This window comes from Pogona vitticeps, chromosome 4, assembly GCF_051106095.1.
Source record: "Pogona vitticeps strain Pit_001003342236 chromosome 4, PviZW2.1, whole genome shotgun sequence".
NCBI lineage: Eukaryota > Metazoa > Chordata > Lepidosauria > Squamata > Agamidae > Pogona > Pogona vitticeps.
The window spans coordinates 110215910-110236777 of NC_135786.1; the positions used below are offsets into that span (position 1 = coordinate 110215910).

Sequence of the window (20868 nt, forward strand, 5' to 3'; positions counted from 1 at the left end):
GATTGAGCGTCCTTATTCCCACTTACCCCTTTGTCCTGCTTTGATCTCTTTTTGGACTGAATGGAGATCCAGTTCCAAGTATTCTGTTGGGTTGTTTCAATTCCTGGCCCACCTTCCGCTTTGCAGAAAACTGGAGGAAAACTGGATGGAGAGTCCAGCAGGGTTATCCACGCCCTTTTCTTTCCTCATGATTTCATTGCCTTATGTTTGCACTCTAGGACTTTCTCCCTCAGTGCACGGGAGCCAAGGAGGAACGAGACATATGATGTGGAAGAGAGCTCTGGCCCCTTGGTGAGAAAGGGAGGCTTATGCGCTGGATGAAAGGCAGAGGTTGGGGTGGGGTGGCTGGATAAGAGGAGCCAAAACATCCAGGTGAAAAAGGCTCCAAGACGGTCTAATTCGGTAAAGGTTGACCCCCGCATGCCCTGAGTGCAGGCTTGGGCAGAGTCTGGAGTAAGCTTAACTTGAGGGAAATGAGTGAATTAACACATGCACTGTTTGGGTTCCTAGGAATACCAAGACCAGCAGGACACCCTGGATGATGTGAGCAGCATCAAGGATGAGGAGTGGTTCCCTTCTCCCAATTCGGCCAGGTAGGCCCTTCTCAGGGAGTGGAAGGCTCAGGGAGGGCATCCGCTTTTGCAAGAGGTCTGTCCCACTTTGGTCACTTCACTTTTAAGAAAGTGAGGGGGTGGAATCTCAAGGAACGATAAGCCAAGCTCTCTGCCTTGTTGTGGATGAGCATCCTGCTGGTGCCTTCTGTTCAGCGCATCTCCCTGGAAGATTTACCTGCATCAGCTGGGTGTTCTGGCACCAAGCATCCCTGCTTCCCCCTCCTCATTTTTGTTCCCTCCTGGATTAGTGGAGGAAAACTCCATTGTTTATCCTTGAGTTTCTTCTCCAGAAGCCTAGTCCATCATCATAGAAATCTTACACAATAAGCTACAGTAACCTGTCCATCTGTTGTCTAGCTTGTTGTGTTGTCTGAAAGCTTCCAGCATTTCCTTGATTGTCATAACAGTATTAGACCTTGGCCTGGGATAGAATAGATGCTCAGTTTAAACACAGAAGAAAAGAGCTCCTCTCTGTTGTCTTCATGGCATGTTTCTCAGCTTCCAGGGGGACCTGGTGGCCCACTCTTTCATAGTTGGTTCAGATGCGCCTGCTGTCTGGAGCAGTTTGGAACCATGAGGGACCATCCATTCCCTGCTCATAAGCAATAAACCAGGGCCCCTTTCAATCCCTAGCTTGTTGAGTTGTTTCATTGCTTTCTGTTTGTACTCTAGGATTTTCTCCCTCACTGCATCGGAGCCAAAGAAGAACGTGACTTATGATGTGGTAGAGAACTCCAACCCATTGGTAAGAAATAGAGGCTTGTGTGCTGAATGACAGGCAGACGTTGGGGTGGGGCAGCAGGATAAGAGGAGGCAAAACGTCCAGCTGCAAAATGCTCCAAGACGGCCTAATTGGGTAAAGCCTTGGGCACAGCCTGGGGTAAGCTTAACTTGAGGGAAATGAGTGAATTAACACAATCACCGTTTGGGTTCCCAGGATTCCCGAGACCAACAGGACACCTTGGATGATGTGAGCAGCATCAAGGATGAGGAGTGGTTCCCTTCTCCCAATTCGGCCAGGTAGGCCCTTCTCAGGGAATGGAAGGGTCAGGGAGGGCATCCATTTTTGCAGGAGGTCTGTCCCACTTTGGGTCACTTCACTTTTTAGGGAGTGAGGGGTTGGATTCTCAAGGAACGAAAAGCCAAGCCCTCCGCCTTGTTGTGGATGAGCATCCTGCTGGTGCCCTTTGTTCAGCTCCTCTCACTTGAAATGTTAAATGTGTCTGCTGGGTGTTCTGGCACCAAGACACTCTGCTCCCCCCTCTCCATGTTTCTTACCTTTTGGTCAGTAGAGAAAAACTTTGTCCTTGGGTTCCTTCCCCACTCTGTTGAGAGGGAACCTACCAGAAAAGGAATCTGTCCGCTGGCAGAGGACACAAGGGGAAAAAAAAGTAGAGAGATACCCTTGCTTTCTTTGACTGCTCCTTCAGACAGTGGTAACCAAGAAGGCTCATACATCATCACAGTAATGTTGCACAATAAGAGGCAATATCCCTGTCCATCTGGTGTGTAACTTTTTGTGATGTCTGAAGTCTCCCAGTATTTCCTTGATTCACATGGTGAAAGTAGACCTTGGCCTGGGACAGAATTCATTGTCTCTGTAATGAAGGAACAAAAGATATCCTCTCTGTTGTCTTCCTGGCATCTTTCTCAGCTTCCAGGGGGATCTGGTTGCTCACTCTTTCATAGTTGTGTCTGGCACAGCAGGGCTCCTCCTCTGCTTTTCTTTTCTGACCCATCACTTCTCTCCTCCCCTCTCCCTTTCTAGAGTCCTGCAGACACAGAGGAACCAAACCTTCAGTGTTGAAGAGTCCTTCTCTGTTTGGGTAAGACAGGAAAGCCTGCCTGGCAGGTAAAAGAGCAAAAGTCAGAGGGAGGCATGGTCTGAAATCCATCCAGAGTTTTCTCTGGGGTTCCTTCTTTGCCTTTCATTTGCCTCGTTCCCACCACTCCTTTTCCTCTTCTGAAATCCCACAAAAGTCTTTCAATGGGGAGATAACGGTCTGGTTGTCCTTCCCCCTTGCCATTTCTTCACTCCCGTTCCCGCCACCTCTAAGGCGGCTGCAACTCCCAGAGAAGTTAATCCAGCCGGGAAGAAGTCAGATGCTCCTTCTCTGAAGAGGAATCAGTTCTCTTAAAAGGACTGGTCCTTGTTTCTGAAACTTGAAGACTGACAACAGCCCTTATTCAGAATGCAGTCGTCATTCTGGAAGCATAGCCTAGCCATAGTTCCCAGGTTTAAGCCCTGGTCTTGTCATAATGATAATTCTCAAGTCCATTCCCACATACACCGAACCTCTTCAGGGTTTTCTAGGTAGCTAAAACTGAAAAAGTGGTTTATTATTCCATTATTATGGGGCACAATGGGACTGTGCATCTTGCCTGCATGTGTGGCATTAGTAAAGGTTTTCTTTGAAACTGGGTAAGAAATGTATGAATTCCATTCCTAGGACTCCTCGGAACAGCAGGAGACCCAGGATGATTTGGGCAGTGTGCAAGAAGAAGCATCTCTGCCTTCTCCCCATCCAACCAGGTAATCTATTTGCTGAGGTTTTGGTATTTTGGGGGTGGGATGGAGAAGACACAACCCGCCCAAAGCCTGGGTCAGAGTACATACGGGCACCTTGATGAGCACGTAGCTGCTTCTGGCCGCTGCTTTGCTAAAGGCTGGGTGTTATGAGAGTGGATCTAGAAGTCACAGATTACAGCGAGTCAGTCACTAAATAAGAGATCCAAGAGTATCCGAGGCAGGAGATCTGGTGCCTCTCTTGGATTATTGGGCTGGAGGGACCCATAGTTTGCAGGGCTCTTCTTGTCTTTCATGCGGTCGGTTCTTTCTTCTAGGGTTCCGGAGCCGAGAGAAGGCCTCTTCACTAAAGAGTCTCCCTCTCCTTCGGTAAGGAAAGAAAGGCCAGAAACCTTGTTATCGTGAAGGATGATAAAAACCTTGGGTTTAACACTTGATTCTCCTTGACAGGATTCCTTAGAAGAGATCATCAGGAACTTGGAGAAGATGGAGAGGGAGCCCGTGTTCAGTCCAGAGAGGTAACGTACATTTAGCCTAAAGACACCCAAGAATCACAGCACCTTCCCTAAGAAAGAGGGGTGGCCTTTTCTGTTCAGATAAGGGAGAGGCTTACTTTCTGGTAGGGTAGTGATTCTCTCCAAGGGTAGTAATTCTCTTATAGAGCAAGGCTAAAGCCTTTGCTTTCGTGTTTGATATAGACAAGAGTTTTCAGCAGCTGTGCTCTGGGCCCAGCCGAATCTCAGGGGAACTGGAGGTCCATAACGAGACTGAGACAAATTAGGCATGTACTGAAAAGGGGGTCCAAAGCAGAGGGACTTGCTCCCTATTCTCAAGACTTTGGATGAGATGCACCCATTGTCTGCAGAGTGTTCGGGTCCTTAATGAGGGGTCTCTTTCTTCTAGGGTCTCGGAGCGACAAGAAGGTTCATTCAGCCTGGAAAAGGCTCTTTCCCCTTGGGTAAGGAAGGAGAGGGCAGAAACGGTGTATCAGGAAAGATGTCAAAGACCTTGACTTTAAGGGGCATCCCTTTTTTTTAAAGGGCTGAGCTTTCCTCATATTGGAATGGCAAACTCGGCTAGCAAAAACAGCCCTAACAGGCCTGTTCTTGCTGTCAGAGTGGGCTAATCTTGCTCCCAGACTTCAGCCTTTAGTTTGGGGAGCAAGACAGCCTTGGCTTGAACACTTCGCTCTCCTTGATAGGATTCCGTAGAAGACCTCATCAGGAGCCTGGAGCGAGAGGAGTGGTAGCCTTTGTCTGACACAGCAAGGTAGAGTATCCTTATCTAAGGAAAGCTGAGCTGAAGGACGTCTGAAGCCACTCAGGGATTGCGGCCCCTTCTGAAGAAGAATGACTAAGAGGGTGGGTGGAGGGGGCCTTTTCATTTTAGAAGGTATCCCTCTGCGTACGTCAGGCTGTAGATTTCTATGCTGCTGAGAACAGCCATAGTAGAAATGTACACTAGTGGCCTTTGAGAAGGGGTTGTGGTTCAAATGTAGTCATTGGCATGGGGGGGGGGGGCGGAATTTCCAAATGAATCCCAATATTCAGGCCATCACTAGCTCTTCTCTCCTTTTCTAGGCCTTGAAGAAATCTGCGGAGCAACCAGGACCCTGCAGCCCGGCGAGTTCCTCCTGAGATGAAGGGCGACCTCCAGAAGGCTTTCTCCCTGCTCCTGTTCGGACACAGGATGCTGCAGACAGGTAAGGAAAAGAGCTGGAAGAAAACAAAGTCCTCTCCACTGAAGAGGCTGTCTAGTGAGGTGTAGGTCAGAGTTTGCTTGAGACAGGGCCTCCATGGAAGGGGAAGAGTTCGGATGTAAGTCACAGCGTAAGCTAATTAAAAAATAGAGAAGGAGTAAACAAATATGTTGCTTTGTGTTTAGATCTCCAGTTAGATGAGGTATTATGTCAATTTTTATTTTTTCTTTTATTTTTCCTTTCTTTTAGGGATGAGGTCACCTTGAATGAACGGACAGTTCAGCTGCACCATGGCTAAAAAGGGAAGGTATCTGGAAGAGAAACGATGTGGATGGGCTGCTCCACCTCCTGACCCAGGGAAGCCCTGCCCTTAAGTCTCCCGAAGGCCCCTTTCCTCCCTGCCCTCACTTTGCAGGGTGTGGGATGGTGCCTCCTCACCCAATGGCCTGGAAACATCGTGGAGCTCCAGACCAGCAGGAAACGGGCGAGGGTTTTCTCTGCTGAACTTGAGCAAGGAGAATTGGCCCCAACAGCAGAGGAAGGTCCTGTTAGCAACATCGGTCAGGAGGTGGGGCACCACCACCCCATCGTTTCTCTCCTCTTCCCCCAAACTCCTACCCTCCCAGGCCTGTGTTGCCCTTGCTTATCTGGAGCAGTGGTGACACTGAAAAGGCAACCTCTCCAACCCCTTTCCCCAGCCAGGCTGTTCTGCTTCTCCTCCCCTTCCCCTCCAGCTGCCTCCAAACCTCCTCCCTCCGTTCATTTCCCCCTTTCTTCCACTCTGCTGGTTTCTACAACCTGCTCCCTGGGTGAACTGAGCTGGTAGTGGGGTTTCGCAGCTGGAATGGCAAGGGAGGAGGAGCAGGAGCATCCTTGCTGACACTGTTTCGTTCTTGCCACAGGTCCACCTCTCCCCACCATTCGAGAAGTCAAGATCTGGGAAGAAGAAAGAAGAGTGGCTTTTCTTGCTATGGACATTTGTTAGCTGCCAGTTGATGGGGCTGGGAAGGAATTTTACCCACATTTCCTATTTTTCCTAAACAATGTGGGGTTTTTGCCTTCCCCATAGCAACCTTCCCTCAAATTGTTGTATTTAATGTTTTTATTTCATCTTGTAATATTATTTTGTTCCCCATGAAATGTCAAGAAGAAACTTGGAATAAATGTATATCCTCAACATTATAATAATGTGAAGCAAATAAATAAATCATACTGTTGAATTAGTTGTGTGTAGCAGTGGTTCTTAACCTTTTTTAAAGAACCCCCCCCCCTTGAGCCATTGAGGAACTTATCATTGCCCCCCTTCCCACGGTGATATCTTTCTTATTTATTTATTTATTTATTTATTTATTTATTTATTTATTTATTTATTTATTTATTTATTTATTTATTTATTTATTTATTTATTTATTTATTCATTCATTCATTCATTCATTCATTCATTCATTCATTCAAGACACTTAAATCCAATGACCCCTGAAAATAAAATTAAATTTCAAGAAAATGAAATGCCCGAAAAAAACTGTAACATTTAACGATTTAGTTACACGTGAATTTTAAGATGCAAAAAGAAATATAAAATGGGGTAAAGAACAAACCGCAATGCAGGAACTAAAAATTTCAAGACGAAAACTCTGAAATTAAATTAAGATTCGAGGAAAATACATATTCATGCAGACTATAAAAAGGGTTAAAAAGACACAGAGAAAAATTTTACAGAAGGAAAGCAACAAAAATCAGAGTGACAAATTATGTACAGTGGTGCCCCGCTTGATGATTACCCCGCTCCACGATGAATCTTCTTTACGATAAGTTTTTTTGCTACTTCAATAACGATCACAAAACGATGTTTAAATGGGGGAAATCCGCTTTACGACGATTGGTTCCCTGCTTCGGGAACCGATTTTTCGCTTAATGATGGTTTTGAAACAGCTGATTGGTGGGTCACAAAATGACTCCCTGCTGTGCAAAATGGCTCCCCACTGTGTTTAGGACTGATTGCTCGCTTTACAGGCATCAGAAAATGGCCACCCTATGAAGGATCTTTGCTGGACGATGAGGTATGTTCCCTATTAGAACGCATTCACCAGTTTTTAATGCATTCTAATGTTTTTTTTACTTTCGCTTGATGATGATTTCGCTGTACAGCGATTTTGCTGGAACTGAATATCGTTGTCAAGCAAGGCACCACTGTATATATATATGGAATTTTCAGCATGTATACAATATTGAAACAGCGCTGTCTACGTTGGCTTGGGCACGTCATGAGAATGGCTGATGGTCGGATTCCAAAAGATCTCCTGTATGGAGAATTAGTGCAGGGAAGCCGCCCCCTAGGGAGACCACAGCTGCATTACAAGGACATCTGCAAGCAGGATCTGAAGGCCTTAGGAATGGACCTCAACAGATGGGAAACCTTGACATCTGAGCGTTCAGCCTGGAGGCAGGCGGTGCATCATGGCCTCTCCCAATTTGAAGAGACACTTGTACAGCAGACCGAGGCAAAGAGGCAGTCCCGAAACAAGCAAAACCAGGGAGCTAGACAGGGGACAGATTGGATTTGTCTCCAGTGTGGAAGGGATTGTCACTCTCGAATTGGCCTTCTCAGCCACACAAGACACTGTTCCAAGACCTCCATACAGAGCACGATACCATAGTCTCTCGAGACTGAAGGATGCCTACACACACACACACACACACACACACACACACACACACACACACACACAAACTTTACACGAAGAGCACAAAAAAATTGAAACCATAAAACTGAGAAATCAAAATATAATATCAAAGTGGAGTGCACATTAAAAAGTACAGTACAAGACAAAGAGAAAGACAAAATGTTTTACAGAGCACAACAAGAATTGAAAAACGAAGCAAACATTGTCACACTATATAAGAACAAAGGAGACAGGGGCGACTGCAAGAACTACCCTGGCATCTCTCTTCTCAGCGTTGCTAGTCCGTGTTGTGCTGAAGAGACTCCATGTCCTTGCAGACAGAGTCTTTTCAGAATCACAGTGTGGATTTCAAGCTAATAGATCCACCACTAACATGGTATTCTCCCTCAGACAGTTGCAGGAGAAATGTAGGGAACAACAACAGCCACTCTTTGTGGCCTTCATATCTCACAAAGGCCTTTGATTTGGTTAGCAGGGAGGGCCTTTTAACAATACTTCCCAAGATTGGATGTCCACCTCGACTCCTTAACATCATCAGGTCCTTTCATGGGGGAATGAAGGGCACCGTAGTTTTTGATTGCTCAACATCAGATCCCTTTGACATCGGATTCCAAAATATCTCCTGTATGGAGAATTAGTGCAGCGAAATCGCCCCAGAGGGAGATCCTAGCTGCGATACAAGGATATTTGCAAGCGGGATCTGAAGGCCTTAGGAATGGACCAACCGATTGGAAACCTTGACATCTGAGTGGTCAGCCTGGAGGCAGGGGTTGCATCACAGCATCTCCCAATTTGAAGTGACCCTTGTCCAGCAGGCCGAGGCAAAGAGGCAGTCCCGAAACAAGCAAAATCAGGGAGCTGGACAGGGTACAGACTGTATTTGTGTTCAGTATGGAAGGGATGGTCACTCTCAAATTGGCCTTCTCAGCCACACGGTATGCTGTTCCAAGTCCTTCATACAGAGCACGTTACCAAAATCTCTTGAGACTGAAGGATGCTTAATGAATCAATCACCCACGGGCAAAACACAAAACAAGACATGAAAATTTAAAAAGGGTGCTGAGGTTTTTATCCAGTGGAAGTCACTCCACTGATAGAAGGCACTGTCCTCTTCCAGAAGAGGGAAGGAGACAGTTTTCAGTGATGCCCCTCCCTCTTGCAGACCACATCAGATCTTCTGTTAAGTGTGAGTTGGGTAACTGAGCTTGGTGTGATGGCAATGGAGAATGAGGGCAGCACAGGAGAAAGAAAATTAAGGTAGGGAAGCGGCCTAATTTCTCCTTCCACCTGCAAGATGATCTTTACTGGACACAAGCCTGTGTATTCCAAAGCTTGAAAAATGCAGCTTGATAAAAGCTTCACTTTATCTTCCACAAACTACCTCTGACACTAAACGGTGGCAATTAAAAACAATATGTCTCCATGGCTTCTGGCCACATCCTGATGAAAACATAGCCAGGACTATGTATTAATGGCCCATTCTAGTTTCACCAAAAGACTTAGTCTTCATACTGACCAATAATATGTCAGCTGGCATATTATTGCCATTGCTCGCAATAATATGCTAGCAGTTGGTTTTGTCACTTCAGCTACAAGTCCTAACAAAATTTTAAGAATCGGAGAATCTTAGAATAATAGAGTATTGGTTTGAAAAGAAAGGAATATTGATTTTGCTGCTGTCTGAACCCTAAATTCAAGATAGCAACCCACTTGGGTCTCAAAATATTTTTTTTAAAAAAAGCAGAGCAATGTTAGAGAGAAATTCTGTAGATAGTAGACTTTATATTAAGGAAATAGAGAAGCAAATTAGGGTTGTATATTGCCTTGTAGCAGTTTTAAATTCTTTTTTTTAATTCAAGGAGCATTGTTAGAGTAATGCAAAAGTTGACCAAAGTAACCTTCTACGCACGAAACTTGTTTAATGTAACATTTTCACATCTTTTCAGAAGATTTTGAGAAGAATTTTCAAGTTTTATGCCAATCACTTCACAGTCCTAAGGGTTTTACAGTAGTCAGAAAGTAATGAGCAACTAACACTCTTTGCAACATTTACTCACACAAATTACTTTGGGGGAGGAGGGTTACAACAACATCCATAACAAATCACCTTAAAAACAACTTTCCAAATACCCAACAGAACAATAAACAACTGAACTGCTGAATAGCTCAATGAGAGATGGCACGCCACCCCAAACCGACCCGTTTCTTTCCGCGCTTCCGTTGCAATGGGCGGGAAGGTAGGCCAAGGGCAGGGGATTGTGGGAGTTGTAGTCTAAACCTTTTGGAGCGCCCCCACCACCCCCTTCTTGAAGCAAACTGTTATACTCAAGTAACTGACATGCTGCCCTTTTCGCTTTCCCTGAATGGATCCTCAGGGTTCAGGGAGAAAGAGGAGCAGCCGACTTTCCGCAGTGCATTTGCTTGTCTCTCTATGACAGCCCCATGGATTTTGCCCTCAGCACTCTCAGTTCAATTTGAGAGCTTTCTCTCCCAGGGGATTTATATAGAGAGAAACCTCACACCCGTGTACACAGAAGACAGGGGAAGATCTCAAGTCCCTCGTCCCTCAAAGCCATTTAAAGTTGGCCAAGTGAATTTTCTTCCCCCTTGACAGCCAGCCAGCTACAACAGGACAAGAAAAGCCAGAAAAGCTGCCAAATTCCCACCCACCCAGGATGACCCGAGCCAGCCCTGTCCCTAGAAATCCTGCCACGCCACCCCAAACCGACCCGTTTATCTCCATGCTTCCCTTGCAACAGGCGGGAAGGTGGGTGGGAAGGCAGGATGGACAAACGGGGCTTGTCTCTCCCTCCCCACCCAGGGGCTTCACCGGACGAGGATGGAGACCCGAGAGACCTTTTCCTTCCGCCCAATCCACACTTGGTGCTCCCCTAAGGGAGAAAGGCGAGACGTGGCAGGCAGAAAGAGCTGGATTGTCTGGCGGTGGCGGCACTGGATCCACTGCCAGCACCGCGGCTGCAGCTGCCTTCACAGGTTTGGTTTGCTCGAGCGCCCCCTACTGCGCCCTTCTGTTCCACCACCCCCACACCTCCCCTTTTCATTCTACTGCCCCCCTGAAAAATGAAATCGCCCCCTGGGGGGCATTAGCGCCCACGTTAAGAACCACTGGTGTGTAGTATGTATTCTTTCACAAGTAATTCCTTTCTGTTTCGAGATTCATCAGAACATTTAATCTAACCATTCCAAAAGCAGAACCTTCTCTGCATGCTTGAGTTGAAATTCCCATCTTTCCTGGCCATTGAAGCCAAAACTGTGAGGCTCTGAGACACCTAGAGAGGGCTAAGTCAGAGAAGGTTGGGCTACCTTGGTTGGCTGCAGCTCTCCAGGGTTCTAGATTTTATCTTCCATCTTCCTTTCCATGGGAAAGCATAACAAGGACATGTTTAACGTATGTGGTGTTTTCAAGTCAGTCTTTCTATTGATTTGGCAAGCTATGAGAAGGGCATTGGTGGCTTCTTCCCCTTTAGGCTCAGCCATTATGACAAATCCTTGCAGGAGATTCCAATGAGGTTCCCAGGCATTGCTGTGAGTTCGCCGAGGTGGGATATAACTGACAAGCCTAGGAAGTTTTGTTCTCAGGACAGGAACTGAGCAATCTCCTTTTTCCTAACTGATCTTTTCTCAATCCAATTGCAGTATGTTTTTTCTCTGTTAAACACAGTGGTGATCCAGTTAGCTGAATTTTACTCAGATTTTAATCATGTGCACATCAGTCCCTGATTAGCGCATCAGTGGCCTGTGTTCCAGTCTTTGAATGGAAAACAACATCTTTGCCCAATTTAAAACTGGGCAGTATAGGTTGTAAACTGTAGAGAATAACCCTCAGCCAGATGTGGGTTGTATAAGAATGAGAGAGAGAGAGATCACCCTGTATGTATGTTAAAATGCACCTAAGTCCCCCAAAATACACAGTGAAATTTTATAGTTAATCTTTAACCTGCTGCAATACATTGTTTTGATATTTGTATTCCTTCTGTTATGTATATTTGCTCTATATCCCATTAAAAAAGGCAACTATAGGATGACACCTGATAGAAGCAATTTTGAATTTTAAAGAGTGATTTGAAATGATCCGAGACTGTTGATGGATGTACAAACCTTCCAGATCCCAGGAAATGTGTGGGTGAAGCCTAATCTTACTGCACCGTTTTAATGACTCCAGCATGATTATCTACATAGGCTTCCTCATACATTATATCTGAAGACACCATTAGACCTGCAAGGATAGTATTTCTTTTTTGTTTTTGTTTTGTTTTGTTTGTTTAAAGATTAAATGTATCTACTGCCCAGTTAGTGAGTATACACTACTCTGGCCAGTGCACAGGGTAAAATTCAAACCATGCTACTCTCCTTAACCTCAGTGACAAAAGAACCTAATCATTAGGGTGCAATAGCCAATTCAAACACGGTTAAAATACAAAGGGAACCTAAATTTGAGAATTGAAATGGATAGCATTAGGAGATATGGACTTTAAGGATGTCTTATATCAGCTCCGGCAGTTCCCTCCCACATTTGCTTGTTATAAAACTGGATATATAAGATAAAGGAAGGAGTCACTCTTTCGGTTTGAAAATTCTGTTCTACAAGAAAACAGCCATTCTGTGTGATGAGTCAATAAGGGAAGGCATTCCCAGCCGGTCAAGATATTGTAAACATATAACCTGAAGACTCCTCCTCTCGATGTGTAGATGTTGACATTCTGAGGAAAACCTGTTCCTAGATGTTTTGTTGACAATGGAAGTCTCCTATCATAGAACATAATGTAGCCACAGAAGTTACCACTAACTGAGGAATTATGGCAGCTGTAGCCTAAGATAGACAGATTTTTGTCTCTAATTTTATGCATCTCACCATCCTCCCAGAAAAATCAAGTTCTGTTTTATCTTCTGTAGGCTCCTAGAAACTTAGCTAGACATTATCTGTTGGGAGTTCATTGGTTCACATATCTGACTGCAGAGCAGAGAAAACAAAACAACAACTCAGATTGAGGCTTTGGAAGGATTTGTATTGAACAGGAGTGAAATGTAAAGATGGTTGCAATACTGGAAGGGCATTTGTTTTCATGTGCTCATATGCATGTACGTAGAAGCGTGTGTATGTGTGCACACAGTGATGAAATGTCCAATATGTTGAAGAATGTTAAGATTCAATACATCCTATCTGTATTTGAAGGAAATCTGCACCCCTATTCCTGCAGTTTGTTCTCACTTTCCCCTGTTTGTTTACCCCCTGAAAATTAGATACAATATGTCACTGGTAAGGTATTTTGATATTCTTCCCGTACGTTAGGGAGCCATAGGCAGTATCCATCAGGAAAAACATGTGACAAAAAATGAGACCCACTTCATGAGTATATTTCCAGCTGGCCTTATGCATGGCATGGTGTAATTTCTTTGTTGATACACATCAGTAATGCACACTGTTCCTCTCTCTCCCAAAGAACCCTCTAAAGTAGATTTAGCTGACAGGAAGTGATTGCTCTTAAGGGCACTAAACTGTGTAATGAGCAATGGATTTGAACCTGAGTCGCCCAGTTCAAAATCCAACACAAAAACCCTCACACTGCAGTTCCCCTCTCAGATTAATGGTTAACTGAAACATATTAGTAGAAAAACAATAGAATAATTCATATACTTATTTGGCCTAAATCACGCATTTGCACATTATGAAATAAGGCTACTCATTTTGCATAAATGCAAATTAAGCAGACAGGATCTGGAGAACTGGAGTATGGAATTTCTCCTGCTGGTCAGGAGATTCTATGAGTTGCAGTCCTAAAAAAATAAGAATAACTTGAAGCTCTGATGCCAACCCTATAAAAGATCCAGCACTTAAAATATGGAGTCTAAAATATATGAGTCTTTTAATGGTGCTTCAACTGATTTAAGATGACAACCACCAGCCCCGCTGGAAATTAGGTCAGATTATTGGTAGTCCTCAAAGTTCAAGAAGTCCAAAATGTGTTCCACTGCAACAGACCAACAAACAACCCCTCTGACATTTCTTTTAACCAGTTATACAAACATTCTGTGTAATTAACCTTCTCTCTAGCGATGTGGCAGATGGACCTCTGCATAGTTGGTCAATGCAGGATGATGAACTCGGATGTCTGGGTGGCACAATAAAGCCTACTCAAAAATCAAGAACATTTGATCTTGCTCCCCATCTGTCTCTTCTGGCTCACCTCAGATGAAAATGGTGAAAATGGTGAAATTTCATGAACACCCAGAATGTTCCAGAAGGAATGCTGATGTTCTTGTCAAAGTGGTATACTACCAGCTAGTTCTTATCAAAGTGATACCACTATCTCCCAGCTGTTAGCCTTGAAAAACAATCCCAGTACCCATCAAAAAAAAATGTGGCAAAAAATGAGACCCACTTCATGAGTATATTTCCTCCTTAGTCCACCAGAGACAAAGATCGTGACTTACGAGGTAGAAGGAAGCTCCAGCACCTGGGTAAGAAATGAAGGGATATCCCCTGGATGAATATGAGGATGGGTGGTGGGCAGCTGATGGCTAATACAGGATGGCACAAGGGAGTACATTTTCTTCCCCCGGCCCTCCAATAACCATGAATTGTAACCCTCGGCTGGGACCGGGGCAGGCTTGGCTTTGACATGAATTAAGTAATACCCACATGATTTTGATTCCTAGGATTCCCTCGACAGCGAAGAGACCTTTGATGATATCAGCAGCATCAACAACAAAGAGTGGTCCCCAGCCCCGACATCTGACATGTAGGCTATGGCTTTTTTTATCTTGGAAGAGTTGAGTGTGTAATTTCAGGGAGCAACAAAATAGAATCCCTGACTTCTTAAGGGTGAGCAGTGCCCTGGAGGATTGAGCGCCGTTATTCCCATTTACACCTTTGCCCTGCTTTGATCTCTTTTTGGACTGAAAGCAGCTCCGGGTCCCAGTATTCTCCATTTCTGGATAAGCGAGGGAAGAATCCTGGCTTTATCGTTGGCTTCCTTCTCTTCTCTGCAGGGAGAGAAGCAACCAGAGAAAGGGCCTGTCGGTTGGCAGAGGACACAAGAATAGCTCCTGCTCTGTTTGGCTACTCCTGGTGCAATTGGGAACCATGAGGGATCATCCATCCCCTGCTCATACACAACAAACCAGGGCCCCTTTCAATCCCTAGCTTGTTGGGTTGTTTCAATTCCCGGCCCACCTTCCGCTTTGCAGAAAACTGGAGGAAAACTGGATGGAGAATCCAGCAGGGTTATCCACGCCATTTTCTTTCCTTATGATTTCATTGCCTTATGTTTGTAATCTAGGATTTTCTCTCTCAGTGCATCGGAGCCAAGGAAGAATGTGACTTTTGATGTGGAAGAGAACTCCAGCCCTTTGGTGAGAATCGGAGTCTTATGCCCTGGATGAAAGGCAGGGTTTGGGGTGGTGGGGCTGGTTAACAGGAGCCAAAATGTCCAGCTCCAAAATGCTCCAAAACAGTCTAATTGGGTAAAGGTTGACCCCCACATGCCCTGAGTGCAGCCTTGGGCAGAGCCTGGGGAAAGCTTAACTTGTGGGAAATGAGTGAATTAACACACACACACAGTTTGGGTTTCTAGCATTCCCTTGACCAACAGAACATGCTGGATGATGTGAGCAGCATCAAGGATGAGGAGTGGTTCCCTTTACCCAAATCAGCCAGGTAGGTCCGTCTCTGGTAGTGGAAAGGTCAGGGAGGGCATCCGTTTTTGCAAGAGGTCTGTCCCACTTTGGTCACTTCACTTTTTAGGGAGTGAGGAGGTGGATTCTCAAGGAACGATAAGCCAAGCTCTCCGCCTTGTCGTGGATGAGCAACCTGCTGGTGCCTTCTGTTCAGCGCATATCCCTGGATGATTTACCTGGGTCAGCTGGGTGTTCTGGCACCAAGCCTCCCTGCTTCCCCCTCCTCATTTTTGTTCCCTTCTAAGTTAGTGGAGGAAAACTCCATGGTTTGTCCTTGGGTCCCTTTTCCACTCTGTTGTGAGGGAACCAACCAGAAATGGAACCTATTGACTGACAGAGGATCCAAGAAACAGCACGTAGAGAAAAGCCCCTGCTTTCTTTGCATGCTCCTTCCACAAGTGGTAACCAGGAAGGCGAGTCCATCATCCCAGAAATCTTATACAATAAGCTGCAATAAGCCTGTCTGTCTGTTGTCTAGCTAGTTGGGTTGTCTGAACACTTCCAGCATTTCCTTGATTGTCTTGGCAGTATTAGACCTTGGCTTGGGACAGAAGAGATGCTCACTTTAAACACAGAAGAAAAATGGCACTGCTCTCAGGGGGACCTGGTCGCTCACTCTTTCATAGTTGGTTTCCATGGGCCTGCTGTTTGGCACAGCAGGGCTCCTTCTTTGATCTTCTGACCCTTCATTTCTCTCCTTCCCCTCGCCCTTTCTAGCGTCCTGCAGACACAGAGGAACTAAACCTTCAGTGTTGAAGAGTCCTCCTCTGTTTGGGTAAGATGGGAAAGCCTGCCTGGCACATGAAAAGGCACAAGAGTTGGAGGGAGGCTTGGTCCCCACTTCATCTAAAGTTTTCCCTGGAACTTCTTTCTGTTGCCTCTGCCTTGTTCCCTTCACTCCTTTATCTCTTCTGAAATCCCACAAAGTTCTTTCAATTGGGAAATAAAAGTCTGGTTGTCCTTCTCCCTTGCCATTTCTTCCCTCCTGTTGCCGCCACCTCTTTCCTAAGAAGGAGGGGTGGCCCTTTCAATTCAGATAAGAGAGTGGCTTACTTTCTGAAAAGTCCAAGGGTAGTGATTCTCTTATAAAGCAAAGCTAAAGCCTTTGCTTTGGTGTGTGGTATACATGAGAGTTTACAGCAGCTGTGGGCTCTGGGCCCAGTGGGTTCTCAGTGGAACTGGAGGTCCAGAACGAGAGGGAGACAAGTTAGGCACGTGCTGAAAAGGGGATCCGAGTTATTCCAAAGCAGAAGAACTTGGTCCCTATTCTCAAGACGTTAGATGAGATGGACCAATTGTCTGCAGGGTCTTCGGGTCCTTAATGAGTGGTCTCTTTCTTCTAGGGTCTCTGATCGACAGGAGGATTCATTCACCCTGGAAAAAAAAGTTGAGAAGAGGAAACAAACATGTTGCTTTGTTTCTTAGATCTCCAGCAAATGAAAAATTGTTATTATGTCAATTTTCATTTTTCATTTTTGTTTTTAGAAATGAGGTCCGCCTCTCCCCACCATTCGAGAAGTCAAGACCTGGGAAGAAGAAAGAAGAGTGGCAACGTCCCCCCCCCCACGGAGGGTTCCTGCTTTGAGGTTCAGTGAAAGAACCTCCCCCTTTCCCTTCCCTTGTTATGTGGCTTTTCTTGCTATGGGCATTTGTTAGCTGCCAGTTGATGGGGCTGGGAAGGAATTTTACCCACTTTTCCTATTTTTCCTAAGCAATGTGGGGTTTTTGCCTTCCCCATAGCAACCCTCCCTCAAACTGTCGTATTTAAGGTCTTTATTTTCATCTTATATTGTTATTTTGCTCCCCCTCAAATGTCAGGAAGGTTGTTAATAAAAGTTTATCCTCAAGTTTAATATAAATGTGAAGTAAATAAATAAAACATAGTGTTGAATTAGTCACGTGTAGTATGTATTCTTTCACAAGACATTCCCTCCTGCCTCAAGATTTAGCCAAATATGTAATCCAGCCTTTCCAAAAGGAGAATATTCTCAGTATGCTTGTGTTGCAATTCTTATCTTCTCTGGCCATTCAGGCCAACCCTGTGGGGCTCTAATACACCTAGAGAGGGTTGAAATGGAGAAGGCAGGGCTACCTTAGTTGGCTGCAGCTCCTTGCAGGAGATTCCAATGAGGTTAACAGGCATTGCTGTGAGTTCCCTGGGGTGGGATATAACTGACAATCCTCAGACATTTTGTTCTCATGACAGGAACTGAGCAATGTCCTTTATCGTAACTGGTCTTCTCTCATCCCACGTTATACTTTATTACCCACATCCCTTCCCCCAACTACTGAGATCCCATGGTGGAGCTGTGATTTGAACGAGGTCTCCACAGTTAGAACACAGGAAGAGGCCTGCTGGATCAGGCCAAGGGTCCATCTAGTCCAGCTTTCTGTATCTCACAGGGGCCCTGCCAGATGCCTCTGGAAGCACACGAAACCACTATATCCCTATTTCCTGATACGCCTCTCCTGCCTCTGGCATTTCGAGGTACCTTCCTTTTTATCTTGGAGATTATATATCGCCATCATGGCTTCTAACCTGCATTGGCCTTTTCCTCCAGGAATCTGTCCAATTCCCTCTAAGCTAGATGCCATCACCACATCCTGTCCACAGACGAGCAGCATGCTGGGTCAAGAAATATTTTCTTTTGTCTGGTCTCACTCTCCCAACACTTCATTGGAGTGGATGTCCCGTAGTTCTGGTATTGTGTGAGAGGGAAAAGAGTTTCCCTCTATCTACTTTATCCATCTCCTGCAGAATTTTATACGTCTCACTCATGTGCCCCCTCAGGGGCCTTTTCTCTAGACCAAAGAGTTCCAAACGTGGTAGCCTTTCCTCATAAGGGAGGTGCCCCAGCCCAGTCATCATTTTAATCACTCTCTTCTGCACCTTTTCCAGCTCCACTGTCTGTTTTAAGTTGCAATAACCAGAGATGTACAGAATACTCTGGGTGCAGCCTTACGATCGTTTTGTACCATGGCATTATAATGTTGGCTGTTTTATTTTCTATCCCCTTTTCAATGATACCTAAGATGGAATTGGCCCCCAAGAGGAGAAGCCTAAAACAGTCCAGCGTAAGGAGGACTCATATATTTATGATCCAAAGCTACAATTTGAAGTGTGATGACGTATTGAAACAATGCCCACAGAGATAATTAAAAAAATTCAGAGCTGCTTGATTGGTTTACATGCCCTGTGCCACATTTTGTTTTGGTATTTTCACCTCTACATGTGTTGATTAACTGTTATTTTGTATTCTATTTTTACTTATACATATTCTTTTAGTTGACTGTAAACAGCCCAGACTAGTGCATCTGCACTAATGGAGTGATATACAAATTGAATAAAGAAATCAAGAACTCAGATAGGCCTGTTCCTTGGGATGTCACAGAGAGGCAGCCTCCTCAAAGGGGGTGGTCCCGTGAGGTAACAATGGTAGCAAGTTCCCATGGGCAAGCTGTGATTTCAGTTAGGTCTCCTCAGTTCTCAAAAGTGATCAGATGGATGCAAAGGCATTGCCAGATCATGCCAGAAAGGGTGGCTGTAATGAAATTGATCTCCCCTAAAACGACCTTTCTGTCTGCTGGGCAATACTCCTAGCTTGGCCACTAAAAGGAAAAGCCCAAAACAACCAACCTGAGGGTAGAGGATAAAGATTTGATCTCAAAGCTACAATCTGAAGTGAGATGAAGTTGGTTTATCAATGAAACAGTGTCCACAAAGATAATAAAAATTTTGTAATGCTCTTGAGTGGTTCTTTGCTGCTTTGCATGTTTACATGCCCTGTGCCGCATTTTATTTCGGTATTTTCGCCTCTTGAGGTATTAATAGTTACAGTACTTTGTCTTTCATTTTTATTTACATGAATTCTCTTAGTTCACTGTAAACAACCCAGAGATAACAGCAGCACTAATGGAGTGATATATAGAAATCAAAGTTAAATAAATAAATAAATAAATAAATAAATAAATAAATAAATAAATAAATAAATAAATAAATAAATAAATAAATAAATAAATAAATAAACAAACAAACAAACAAACAAACAAACAAACAATAGATAAATAATCCATCCGAATGTAATTCGGGGTTTTGATGTATAAATATGTTTATTTCAATTTTTCCTGAAAAAATATCTCTTCATTGTGGACACCTAGGTAGGTGTAGCCGCAATGGAATCCGCACAGAAAGAAATGCAGTACCACAATGTAGGCTTCAGTTGTGATTTGAATATGCTAATCAATAAATAGAGAAACATGTGAAGAGTTAATGGTTCCAGCAGAACCAAAATGCCCCTCAGCAGGATGGGGGAGGCTGCATCCAACTGGCCTGGGCAGCTCCTCTGCGGGATCTCCAGCTGCTCCTTGTGGACAGGGAACCTCAAGGGCAACCCAGCTGTCCCTTCTGGCTAATCTTTCTCTTGAAGCTGACTGGGACAGGAGGGGCTTCCAGGGGGTTGCTAGGGCAACAGCATCCCTCTCCTGGACAGTTCAGAGCCAAAGGCCTGGTCCTTGTGATGTCACAGAGAGAGATGGCCCTGTCAGAAGGGGTGGTCCCTCAGGTTGACAATGGTATCTGTGTGTCTCTGTATGTGTGTGTGTGAGAGAGAATGCGAACTTTTCTGCACTGTTTCAAATCTAATTTTTTTCTTACAAGCCGTTGACAGCCAGAGAGTCTGCTCTTATGAAAGAAACTACTACCAGTGTTCTTATATCGTATCTGTTTCACTTTCCCAGCCAAACACACATGTAAACACCTCCACCCAGGCCAAAGAAGGCTGGCCCCCTCTGAGAATGGATGGTGAGCTGGGTGCTCAGACTTTAAATTCGCCTGACATCCAGAAACAATGCTTTTTCCTGCTACATTGTCCCTGGTTTTACTCTAACTTTTTAAATGTAACATTTATTGAATTCCTTTTTTATATTTGCACAACACACTGTTTTAAACTTTACATTTTGTCTGTTTTTAAAAATCTAAACCAGTGGTCTCCACCCTTTTTGACACCACGGAAGAGTTTAGTTGAAGACCATCCTTCCAAGGATTAGGGTAACATATCTCGCCTGCCCCTTCCATTCCTTGCTTTTTGTCCTTTGGCGTCCCTGAGGTAGACTGCCCCTGCCTGTGGAGGTTCTGCTGAGCCCGGCGAGACCCCCGGGTCGCTCTGGAACGCACCTATTTCTTCACAGGGCTGCCTGACAGGAGCACCCTACACCCCCAACCCCACTAGGCTCTTAAAAACCCACCGATTTAAAGCTTTCGTAAGTGAAATCCCTCTTCCTCAGGCGGCGCACCACTCTTTCACAGTTAATTCCAATTCTGTCTAAATAATGGGAGACCAGTCACAAAACAAAGCAAGTGAACTTGCAAATTGTAGCAGGAGAGAAGAACTCCCACTGAGGCAATCACACACAATCAGCACTTGAGGCATAGAGCTGGACTTTCTTCTCCTCCAGTCCAGCTCAACAGCAACTGCGGGCCGGAAAGTGATGGACAAAAGGCACAGCGGATGCACCACTAGCAACACCTCCAAAGGCAGTGGGGGAAAGATTAATGCAATTTTCCCAATGATGCTTGAGCAGCCCCCTACATCCCGTCCCAGAGGGAACTCAACTGGGAGTGGGACTGTGTTGCTGGGGAGCTGGAAA

The 20868-nt window shown here is 45.0% G+C and overlaps 1 protein-coding gene and 1 long non-coding RNA gene across 2 annotated transcripts in view; both read left to right on the forward strand.

Annotated features, from left to right (window-relative positions):
* LOC140706422 (uncharacterized) overlaps positions 1 to 20868 on the forward strand; it is a 98335-nt gene that overhangs the window by 62441 nt on the left and 15026 nt on the right. The gene's annotated exons all lie outside the window — the stretch shown is intronic.
* On the forward strand, positions 211 to 17152 carry LOC144588853 (uncharacterized). The gene is made up of 10 exons (XR_013544586.1): positions 211 to 291; positions 511 to 593; positions 1287 to 1359; positions 1552 to 3510; positions 3592 to 3659; positions 4045 to 4099; positions 4343 to 4410; positions 4722 to 4843; positions 5090 to 5742; positions 16715 to 17152. It is a non-coding gene; the product is annotated as an uncharacterized LOC144588853 (long non-coding RNA).